Genomic DNA, 12,884 nt, shown 5'->3' with positions numbered 1-12,884 from the left:
TTGTGTCAAATGCCGTGTATTTATAACTATCATGTATCAATAGTGAGTTCTTTGGATTCTTATCTAATGTGAGACGAGGTTATGTTGATTTTTTCTCTTAAATTCAAAAGAAGGAAAGAGAGAAATACAGAAGACATTTTTTTCTTATTTTTAATAATATCTGCTCACCTCCTTTTTTTTTTATGTATTGTTTTGTTTTTATAGTCCTGTCATAAAAGATAGGTTATTATTACACAAAGAAAGATGTCTTTATTGTCGTGCAAAGAAATATTTCTTCAACCTAAGAACAATCATTCTTGTAAATAAATTGTCTTGTAATTTTAATAAAAACCGCTCAGACAAGAGTCTTTAACACCACTTTGCCCACTGGGTCAGTAGTTATGCTTATCTCTGTACTAAAAACCCCTTTGTTACTATAAAAAGAATAAATAAAATGGATTATTCTTTCCACAGTTTAAGTAAAATTATCAATGTTGTTGTTTTTGATATTATTATTATTATTATTATTATTATTATTATTATTATTATTATTATTATTATTATATTATTATTATTATTATTATTATTATTATTATATTATTATTATTATATTATTATTATTATTATTATTATTATTAGTATAATTATTATTATTATTATTATTATTATTATTATTATTATTATTATTATTATTATTATTATTATTATTATTATTATTATTTATTATTATTATTATTATTATTATTATTATATTATTATTATTATTATTATTATTATTATTATTGATATCGGACAATTGTAATCTGTGATAAGTCATTTTTTTCTAAGAAGAAAAAGGGAATGGGGGTGTGGGGGGGGGGGGGGGGGGGGCAGGAGGAGGAGGAGGCTACATTTGAATTTGATGATTTGGGGTCAATGAACAAATAGGGTCTATGCCATCGTAATTGAAAACGGCCATCGTAATTGAAAACATTTCTGGAAATTGGAAATGTCAGTGACTCGGTCAAACGAGCATCATATGTCGACGTAGTTTGTTTGAAAGATGGTGCATCTCCTGAATGAATGACCTTACTTGCTGATAGGTTGTTTCATGGTTGGGTAACCTTGCTATATGACGTCACTGCTAATGTTTGTAAACAATTCACAGGACGAAATTTTTTTTTTAACAGAAGGTTTGCAGACTGCCAGCCATTTTGATTATTTCAACTTTATAACAATGAAATTCAATTGTAAAAATCTTTCAAAGATACCAAGAAAAAGAAGCTGAAGAATGTGGACCCGTTTATGGCTCGGGTATGTTTTAGTTATCCTAGTCTTTGTTTAGTACTTTGAAAATTAATATAAAGATTTAATGCAGAAACTTCAAATGTCATTTTCCCAAATTGCTCTTTTCCCCACCATTTTCTCCAACGCTTTTTTATTTCCAAACCAATCAGTTTCAAATTTTTACAAAACCTTTTTTACAAGTTTACAATATAATACCCTACAAATTATGGAGTGATCCTTGACAATATTGGAGGTTTCCACAAGAAGAAGAAGAATCATTCATTTTCATAAACAAAAATTCAAAATGGCGACGTTACCATAGTATTAGTCTGAAAATTATATTTAAAAAAAACAAAAAACTTTCCCTCCTTGATTTCAACTCCCTGGATCTTATTATGCAGGTCAAAAAGTTTTCTGGTCATAAAAAAACAGACCTCCTCCCCCCACCCCCTTTTTTTTTCTTTCGTAAGTTAAAGAAGAAATTCATAGAAGGGTTGTTTTTTTTTTTTAATTTATTTATTTTATTTTATTTATTAATATTTTTTTTTCGTTTTGTATTTGTTGTTCATACATTTTTTCCTGTGATCAACATTGTTTTTGTAATAAATAGACATATTTTTTTCGTGGTGATCTATATTGTTCTTAATGATAATGATTCTTATTTCAAATTGTTTAATTCTAATGAATCATTATAGTATAGCTTACATATGATGCACAAATTTGAAATATTTTTTTCCCTTGCTATAATGATTATTGTGTATTGTTAGCTTCCTTAAAAAGAAATTAATTGATAGATAAATAAAAATAAGAAAAGTTGTTCACTTTTGTAAAGATATCATTTTCCAAAAAGTTGAAAGTTGTTGATATGCCAATTGGTAACCAATTTGGACATATCTGTTTAAACACTGTCTGTTTGCATTGTGTGTGTGTGTGTGTGTGTGTGTGTGTGTGTGTGTGTGTGTGTGCACGAGCGTGTGTGTATGTGTATGTGACTATTCGTGTGTGTTTGAAAAAGCCTTGCCTCTACCCCCCCCCCCCCCCCCCCCCCCCCCCCCCCCCCCCCCCCCCCAACCACCGCTCCCTTTCTTATCAAATGATGTTTTTTTATATGCAACAAAACGGTTAATGTTAACTGTCATTCAATAGTTGTTTTATTTATGATAAATAAGTCTGATATTGTTATGTCTTATTACAATAATTGGCATGCACCCCTTTTATCCATTCGTTAATAATGATGACGATAATAATAGTAGTAGTAATAATAATAATAATAATAATGATAATAATAATAATAATAATAATAATAATAATAATAATAATAATAATAATAATAATAATAATAATAATATGATGATGATGATGGTGTTGATGATCATCATCATAATCATTATTTGAATATATTATTATTATGTTACAGATGAGCTTTATTGTTATATGGGTGGGGTTCCTGACTTATAGAGGCAGAGAGGCACTTACTACATCTTCTATCCCCCTATATCTATTTTCCAACATGCTTTCTGCCTTTGCCTTGGAATGAGATTACTTAGTTTTATCCTGGCCCTGGCTGAGAGGGAAACAGTTAAATGTATAGTTATTATTATTATTATTATTATTATTATTATTATTATTATTATTATTATTATTATTATTATTATTATTATTTAAATATTTTATTATTATGTTACAGATGACCTTGCCAAAAAAAATCCAGTCCCATTTATTTTCAACAGATACCGTAGATTATTTAGTTGGCAACCCAAGTGTGTGATTGCCAGTATGCTCATACAATGAAGACCCATCTCATGATTCATACTGGATACAAGTAGTTTGTGTTTCAGTCTCTTGGATGGCTGGAAGTGCAGATAAAGAATATGTAATATTATTATCGTCTCATCATCTTTTTTTTTTACAGGTACAAACCTTCTTCAAACAACAACAAAAATTAATTTGACAATATCTGTTTAAAGCATTTTGGAATTTTGGTTTAAATTTAAAAAATTGAAATCCATATTAATTTATAAACCTGATATTGCATCCAAGGTTGGTTCAGATTTATTTTACCTGAAACATGAAATTTATTTTAAAAATCATATTGAAGTTATTTTTATGTAAGCTGGTTTCTCATCAAACAATGCAACTGCAACAAGAATGAGAATTTTTTTTTAACCGAAAAGGCAGTTTCCGATTTGATGGCATGAATATTATGTTTGATTGAAAACCTGTTACATCTTGATCTTATCGGTATTGTAAAACATGGATGAATATGTGATCATAGGTATGTTTACGAATAGTGGTTGAAATTATACTTGGATACAAACCATATGGAACAAATCAATTTGTTTCCATGGGTACAGTGTCATCTGGAGATTTAAGAATTATATCAGATTTGATCCCAAAACTTTAACAGATACCCAAAATTAAAATCTCAACATAACGAGTATTTTTTTTTTTTGTTTTGTTCTTGGTTGTGTTTTTTTTTTTTTTTTTTTGGGGGGGGGGGGGGGGGGGTCGTAAACGATATTAGTGATTTTTTTGATTTTTTAAAAATTTGGTCGCCATCTGTAAATATATTAAAATAATTTTATTGTGTCTTGAAATTCCCAATGGTACACCATTCCTCAAATTTGAAAAATGTCAATTCATATTAAATTGTCATGTTCATTAGTTGTTTTAACGATGTTTTGATTTACTGCATTATATTTATATTTTTTTTAATATGCCACGGCCATTTAATGATATTTGTGTTCATTCAGCAGAAGATGGAGGAACATTTATCAGGATGAATCAATGCTGTAAGAGTATTTCAATAAAGTCCAAGATGAAAAAAAAAACCAAACCAACTAATACATTAACACTTAAAAACATTAAATCAATGACACTTTGAGATTGGGTCTAAGGGAAGGAGAAACTAATGATAGGAAAGAAAAGACTATCTCAGAGAAACAAGTGTGAACAAAGACGTTCATCTCTTTTGTTAAAATAACACTGTATCAAAAGATCTTTTCTAGTTGGCAGAGTGTACTAAAATCAATAAGTACAAATTAAGGCTGCACAAAACATGGGTTTCATTTTGATGGAAGCCTTGGTCTTCCTCTCATTTGTTTTTTTTTTTTTCTTTTTTCCTTAGTTTTTATAAAACGCATCCTGGTAATGAGTTTAACAATAGCCTGAAAAGTTTGGTTGTTTTCATGTCCTTTTTGTCTGTGATCACTTGTTGACATTGAATACGTTTGTTCATTTTATTATTCTTCATTTATTATTTTCCACTATGTTGTTCATTTAAGAAAATATACGCTATCTGAAATTGTGCTTTTAGGTGCTAATATGATGTAAACATATTGAAGAGGGTCATTTAGGCTTAAAACAAAACAAAAAAAAATGAAATGTGATTTTCAGCTAAATACAATTCGCACCTTTCTCTGATATCACTGATTTGGCTGGGTGGGATCCTTTGACCTCCCATGGTGGGCAGGAGGTCATCTGCTGTGTCTTCTATTCCTTTATATCTGTTTTTCCGAGTTGCTTTCAGTCTTTGTCTTGTAATGGGATTGCTTGGTTTTTGTCCTGGCCCTTGCTGGGGTCCATAGCTGAGAGGGAAACAGTCAAACGTTTACTATTAGTTTTGGGAGATGATTTTATTTTTCTTCCTTGTAAATCATCTTTCTGTTATGTTTTGTTATTTATGTATTCTGTTTTGGATATATTCTGTAAACATTTGAGTGTATTCCTCTTAGTGCGAGCCTTTGCTGGTGTCAAGATGACTTATAGTGGTGATCACAAACTAAGTAGGGGATTGACGGGATATATATCTATTCCCAATTTGGACCATTCCCCTTTGTCTTACTTTTTCTTGTGTGCTTTTAATGTAAATCTAGAATTTTATGACTATCCATTATCTTCCTTTCTACTGGCGCTAAAATGACCTGAATTTTCCGCAAACTCAGTAAAGGCCTTAAAAATAAACTGGTACTCAAAATATTTTTTAATTTCACTTAAGTATGCATGTTTATTATGCTATATGTATTATATAGCTTTGAAAATTGATGATGTAATTTGAATAATTATGAGCTATAATTTGTGACATTGACTCAGTTATTTTGTTTTGGTTTTGACTTCTTTTGAGTTTTGTTTTTTGGGGTTTTAAAAAAAAATTGTGTTTATTTTTCAAAGCATTATCCAAAAATATCATCATTAAAAAAGAGTTGAAGCAAATCAAATGTTGATTGAAATTTAGAATAAATTGTATTCAAATGCTCCGATAATCATTTATATATTTTTGTTTCAATGGAAGTTATTTATTGTTCTGTAAAAGTTATACCTTATTATACCTTATTATGCGATGTAGTTTTCATTTGATATTGTGTGTAAAGTTAAAATACGAAATGCCATTCATTTCATTCAGTCATATCATAATTTCTTAATTCAAAACTGTGGCCCAAAGCCTCAATTTTGTGTTATGTTGGGGTGAAGCATATTTCTTAAGTTTAATTTCACGTTCATATGATCAAAAATACGAATTTTAAACTTTTATTAGATTAAGAAACTTTATTTAATCTCTTCACCGAAGCATACAGTATGAATTTAACCAAAGTTTCATTATTTTTAAAAAACGATAAGTTAAATTTTCAACGAGTTCACCCCGACATGCCACTGATTTGAATATTGTGTCACAGTCTATGCCTTTCATCATACAACCGCCTTTAAAATGCAAATCATGTGAATTTCACTCAAAGAATGTATAATAGTGTTGTGCTACTTCTTTCAATACAAACGCTTTCTAATCAAAATCTTATCATTTGTTGTTCTTATTGTGTGAATATACTATTGATACAAATTAAAATATCATAATATGTAAGTTGTGCGAAAACAGGTATGATGTGCACTCAGTGCCTTTTAACTCCTCCCACCATACTCTCTCTCTCTCTCTCTCTCTGTCTGTCTCTCTCTCTCTCTCTCTCTCTCTCTCTCTCTCTCTCTCTCTCTCTCTCTCTCTTTCTCACTCTCTTTCTCACTCACTCTCTCTCTCTCTCTCTCTCTCTCTCTCTCTCTCTCTCTCTCTCTCTCTCTCTCTCTCTCTCTCTCTCTCTCTCTCTCTCTCTCTCTCCTGTAAATACATGCACTTGATTTGAAGAAAAGCTGTAACCTGTTTTGGTTGTCAATTTCTGATCAGTCTTATCCACCAATGGATCATATTGACGTGGGGAACCATAAAAATTAACGTCCTTGAACAGAAAGTTTCCTTTTAATATCTGGGGAATTTAGGATGTGAAGAATGTTGAATGAACCAAGCATGTTCCAATTTTAGAGTCGAATAGAACTTCTATTGCAAGGTAATTCCTGTTTGAGTAAAAGAAAAGACTTCTTTTTTGTTATTGATATCCGGATATTGTTCTCTTCACCACAGCTCATATTAATATTATTGTTTACTTTCCTATTATGATGTAAATAATACTTTATCGAAAAATTAGTTAATTACCTTCCACCCGTGAATAGATTGATTTAGAGAGACAAACAATCCTCTTTATGATTGAATGATGAATAGTCATACAATGTCGCAAGGGTGTTGAAGCCGGTTTGCATCTCTTGTTTCTTGATTATTTTGGAAATTCAATTAGATTTCTATTGTTCTTCTCGAGATTCTGTGTCAATGGCAAGTTCTATGTAATTGAAATGAGTTGAAAAAACCTTTGAGTTTAGATTTCCATGCATTTAAGGAATTAACGGTTTTGTAAATCTTGAATACTAGTCATGATTAACCTCGAGTGAACATTATCAAATACAATCTTGTTTTTTTTTAGCAAACATTGATGAAAACAAGTAAACACGCTGCTATGGTTTTGAAACTCTATCTTTTTGAATGAAATGGATTAATAGAAAAAAAATGTGCTTTTTCATTACTTGTTGTTATCTCTTAAAACCAACACACTTTAACTTTTACTGGAATGGTCCATTAAAAAAAAAATCTTCTGTTTCACTTTTTACTTCTTTTATATATATATATCTATATATATATATATATATATATATTAAACTATCAATATTTGATATATATATATAATATCGAGAGACTCACAAATGTCTGGAATATAAGCAACGAGGTCCAGCCAACTCATCTGACAAAAACTAATAAAAATGCTCTTTTCAATTTGGCCAGAAAAATGTTATATACATATCAAAAGACTGCGGTTACTCTCAGCTTGTAAGTACGTCTTAAACACAAGGCTTCCCAGAAGTCCTAAGTTCAAGTTGTTTGTTTTTGTTTTTGTTTTTTTTTAAAGGGGGGGGGGGGGGGGGACAAGGTAGGAACCTCTTCATCTCAAAAATAAATTAATGAAGTTGATGTTTTCTGGCCAACGTGAATAAGACATTATACTGGTGTACGACATGACAGATTCGTGCTACATGGTCGTACCTATGTCCTTTGCACTGAAAGTCTTTGTAAGTTGATGTCTTGTAATTACAATTACATTTTCCTGTCCTTTGATGATTGTAATGTTAACACATACTCACAGACAGTCTCACAAAGTAAATGATAATGATTATAACACCTAAATGCCTTTTATATTTTCATTTCCCCAACTGTGGGTGACTACATTCCACGTTTTTATTTGGCAACTTTTTTAAAGGTAATATTAATAGATTGTGTATCTATATCATTAATTTTGTATATCTTTTAATTATTTCAAAGTTGTTGTTTTTTTTTACTTTTAAAATTATAATGAAGAATTTATGCAAGATTGGTAAAAATGAATTTAAATCTGAGAGCACCACGAGTTCTATTATTTAACGGTTTTATCTCAAGAAATGCAGACTAAGAAGTGCAGTGAAATAAGGATCGTCTGTAGGCCAATTCGTTAGAAGGTATCATTTAATTTGTCTCATCTGTCAAATTGTAGAAAGTCATGCTAGGGTGGGGATTTTTTACTTCCCAGGATGGGCCCGGGAGTGGGTCATAAATGCTACACGAATTCCCCTTTTTTTTTTCTGTTTTCCCTTTCAGCGTTGTTTGTTTGTTTTTATTTATTTTTGTTTTGTGTGTGTGTGTGTGGGGGGGGGGGGGGGGATGAGATCACATAATTTTGCCTTTGACCTTGCTTTTTACTGGCACTGATATGACCTTTATGTGTTACAAGCGCCGTAAAACCCTTAAAAACAAAAACAAAGAAAAGATGTACATTATACTAACTAGTCATCGGTTTCGGATCTGGTACTGGTAGTTTAATAATGACATACTCAACTTCTATCATCTTATAATCAGCAGCAATAACAGCTTTGCAGCTTAGGCTTCATTTTAAGTCAAAGTCGCATTTAAAACGGTTTTGTCGGAAATATTATAAAATTTTATTCCGTCAAGAGTAACATTGAAAAAATGGATCAATACTATTAAGCTCTCATAAGAACAAAAATATTTCAATACACTATGTGATTGCTCTCCCCTCTTTGTATTGTGTTTAATTGTAATCGGAATAACTGTCCACAGCACTATACGCTCTTACTAAACTTTTCATCGATTTTCAAGTTTTAATTGTCTTCCTAAGATATTGTAACACGTCATTGTTTGTTCCCTGGATGGGGTGTTTTGACCTCCCGTGGTGGGCACTTGCTGTGCCTTCTATCCCCCTATTTCTGTTTTCCAACATGCTTTCTGTCTTTGTCTTGGAATGAGATTAGTTGGTTTTGTCCAGGCCCTGGCTGGATACCCTTGCTGGGAGGGAAACAGTCAAATGTAAAGTTAGAGTTTTGGGATTTTATGTTTTAAGTTTTTTTTGCCTTGTAAATCATCTCTCTGTTCTGCACAGTATTGTTTTGTTTACATATTATATATGATTTGTAAACATTTGAGACCGTGTGCTTGTGTCTGGATGAGACTTACGTGATCTCAAACTAAGTACTTTGATAGTGTGCTCTTGGAATCTACATCGGTTTCCTATTTGAACAAATTCCTCTTTGTCTTACCTTTTCTTGGGTGCTTTAAGTGTAATTCTAAAACTTTTTACTATCCCATTTTCTTCCTTTTTACTGGCGCTAATATGACCTTAATGTGTTGCAAGCGCCGTAAAACCACTAAAAACAAAAACAAAATATCTCCCGTATATCTCTTTTCTGAGTTGCTTTCTGTCTTAGTCTTGGAATGGAGTTACTTGGTTCTTTCCTCGCCCTGGCCGTGGTCCTTGGCTGGAAGGGATACGGTCAAATGTATAGCTATATTCTTTGTCTTGATATTATTTGATTTTGTCCTGGCCCTGACCGGATACCCTAGTTGTGAGGGAAACAGTCAAATGTATAGTTAGAGTTTTGGGAGATGATATTTTTTTGTTTTGTAAATCATCTCTCTTGTTATGCACTGTATTATGTTTTGTTTACATGTAATACATGTATGATTTGTAAAACATTTGAGTGCACTCCTCTTAGTGGGGATCTGTGCTTGTGTCTGGATGAGACTTTTAGGTTATCTCAATCTGAATAGTTTGATAATGTGCTCTTGGAATCTACATGTTTCCTATTTGAACCAATTCCCCATTGACTTACCTTTTCTTGGGTGTTGTAATTGTAATTCTAGAACTTTTCTTATCCCATTTTCCTCCTTTTTACTGCCGCTGATATGACCTGAATGTGTTGCAACCGCCGTAAAACCCTTAAAAACAAAACAAACACAAAAAACAGTCTAAGATTAGAGTATTAAATATACATTCAAATGACTGTATTTCGAATTCCCAAAACTACCTCTTTCAGATAGATATTGTTGAATGGTTGTCGTCTAATTTAGATTTTACAGAATCTGCTCAACGATAGAAAACCAGACTGTTTTACAGAGAGAGGGGTAATCTTCAGGTAGAAACGCCTTAACGCTTTAAAACGATTGTCTTTCTTCCCTTAAAAACAAACATAAAAACAAAACATTAGGACCCGTTGCTAATAATTGGGGAAACAGTCAATGAGTCAAATTTACCTGCCTGTGGAAGATGATTTTGTCCCCTTGTGTTATATGTTTCTCTATCGCCTCTTTGTTATTGTATGCAAGGAGCCATCTGAATTTGAGTATTCTTACAACGGGATCCTGCACTGCTGTTAAGAGTAAGAGGAGACTTTTCAGGTTGACTTGTTCTTGACAACGGGCGCTTTGGTGCTGGAATTAATTTCAGTGTTCTTTGAAGTTGCCCCCCCCCCCCCCCCCTTCAACCTCCTGGTGCTTGTGGTCGAAGAGCTAACTGGTGATCATTGGTGAGGTCTGTTGACCTCCCATGGTGGGTGGAAAGGTCACTATTGCTTTGTCTTTTTATCTCTATATATCTGTTATCCTATTCTAGAATGCTTTCTCTGGGTGGGGTCCCTGACATCCCATAGTGGACAGAGAGGTCGCTTACTGTGTCTTCTATACCCCTATATCTATTTTCCAACGTGCTTTTTGTCATTGTTTTGAGATGCGATTACTTGGTTTTGTCCTTTCCCTTGTCTGAGAGGTAAACAATCAAATGTGTTTAATTAGTTTTGGGATATGATATTTTTTCCCCTTGTAAATCATCTCGGCTATATTTTATTACATATATGTTGGTTTGAATATACAATGTAAGCATTTGAGTGTGTTCCTCTTAGTTGGTTCCTGTTGCTTGTGTCTGGATGAGACTTTTAGGTGATCTCAAAATAAGTACATTGATGGAATCCACATCTATTCCCTATTTTTACCATTCCTCTTTGTCTTACATATTCTCGTGTGTTAATTGCGATTCTAGATTATTTTACTATCCCATTTTTCTCCATTTTACTGGTGTTGAAATGACCTAATAATAGTGTCGCAAGCGCCGCAAAACCCTTAAAAACAAATAGTGATCTTTCACTTATCCGTTCTCTGTCTTCTCTGAGGCCATTATGATGTGAAACAAGCGATTTTATATTTATAATATGGACAAATAAAACAATGTTTCGTACTTCTTTAAAGTATAGACAGTATGTGGTTCATTAATCTATGCATCAGTTCTGCTTGCCAAAATATCCCGCACAACCGACACACAAAAATACTAGCTATCCCAACAATCTAGACCACGTTTAACCCTTTAGTATTAGAACGAATTTGGCTAGGACTGGTTACTGATCTGGCTTTCTAAAGCGACGACCACTTGACGCCAACCATAATAAATATACTATCTATATTTCAATATTTTGTTTTCTGTCACGTACCAGGTGTATTATTATTATCAAATACAATTCTCTCTGTAAATCTTATGCCCATGAGAAGTAAAATAAAGTTACACTGTGCTGTTGTCAACTTATTGAATGAATTTATCGTTGTTCTCTCTCTCTCTCTCTCTCTCTCTCTCTCTCTCTCTCTCTCTCTCTCTCTCTCTCTCTCTCTCTCTCTCTTTTGGTGGGGTCTTCTGACTTCCCATTGTGGACAGGAGGTCACTGGCTGTGTCTTTTATCCCCCTATATCTTTTTTCCGAGTTGCTGTTGGTATTGGAATGCTTGGTTTGCGCTGGCCGTGACCGGAGTCCTTGGATGAGAGGGAAGTAGTCAAATGTATAGTATTAGCTTTAGGAGATGATATTTTTTTCATTAAAAATCATTTCTCTGTTATGTACTGTAATATTTTTTTCTTTTGAATATGTTTTGTAAGTATTTGAGTGTATTCCTCTTGATGGGATCCTGTGCTTGTGTCTGGATGGGACTTATTCAGTGATGATAATAATAATGTAATTTATTTATTTAGCGTCTGTCCCACACAATATAGCTCTAGACGCATAATATACATGGCATGCAATTTAAATAATACTGTTGGGTCTCTTGGAATCTTTCTCTATTCCCTTTTTGAACCAATCCCCTTTGTCTTACCTTTTCTCGGGTGCTTCAATTGTAAATCTAATTAATTTTTTTTAAACTATCCCATCTTCTTACTTTTTACTGGCGCTGAAATGACCTAAAGTGTCACGAGCGCCGTAAACCCCTTAAAAGCAAAACAAAACAAATCTCTTACATTCTCTGGATATGTTATGTATCAGCGTGGGAATTTAAAAAAATAGTGATTTCATACTACAAGGATACGTCATTCTTGGATCTATTTCCGTTATTTGTCAAACCCTTTGTCTGACTTTTTTCTTTGGTGCTTGTTAACTTTATCTAAATATTTGAACTATTCTATCATCTTCCTTTCTAGTGGCGCTGAGATTCTTTTTCGACTAGAATTTCTAGAATGAGAATGAGATCATGTTTTGCTGGGGGTCCTCCCTCAGGTCTTAGAATCAGTGAGTTGAATTTGTGTTATGTTGAGAAATGCTTTTTTTTCATGACAATCATTTCTCTTTAGTAACCATCTGTGTATTGAGTGCATCCCCTTCTTCTGAGGTCTTGTAAAGGCATTTGGATGTCTGGGTGGGATCATTTGACCTCCCATGGTGGGCAGAAGGCTACTTGTATATCTTCTATCCCCTTATATCTGTTTACCGAGTTGGTTTCTGTCTTTGTCTTGGAAAGAGATTGCTTGGTTTTGTCCTGGCCCTTGTCGGAGTCCTGAAAAACGACAATTTTAATTGTCCATCTGTCGGTCATCAGCAAATTAAGTCAAGGAAGCGCAGTCCCTCCCTTTAAAATCAAACATACAAACGATATGACTTCCAGTCAGCGACATCTATGTCCATGTCCAACCC

The 12,884-nt window shown here is 32.9% G+C and overlaps 1 protein-coding gene across 1 annotated transcript in view; it reads left to right on the top strand.

The window, feature by feature from the left end:
• Window positions 1–471, top strand: part of LOC144972692 (prominin-1-A-like) — a gene marked incomplete in the record, with an annotated part of 94,559 nt that extends 94,088 nt beyond the window's left edge. Inside the window, 1 exon segment of the mRNA XM_078914228.1 lies at window positions 1–471. This exon segment is cut by the window's left edge and continues 518 nt beyond it.
• Window positions 472–12,884: the final 12,413 nt, after the last annotated feature.

Source organism: Berghia stephanieae, chromosome 5, assembly GCF_034508935.2.
Source record: "Berghia stephanieae isolate SIO BIC M18660-M18661 chromosome 5, UCSD_Bste_1.3, whole genome shotgun sequence".
NCBI lineage: Eukaryota > Metazoa > Mollusca > Gastropoda > Nudibranchia > Aeolidiidae > Berghia > Berghia stephanieae.
This window is presented reverse-complemented; position numbering and strand designations above follow the sequence as displayed.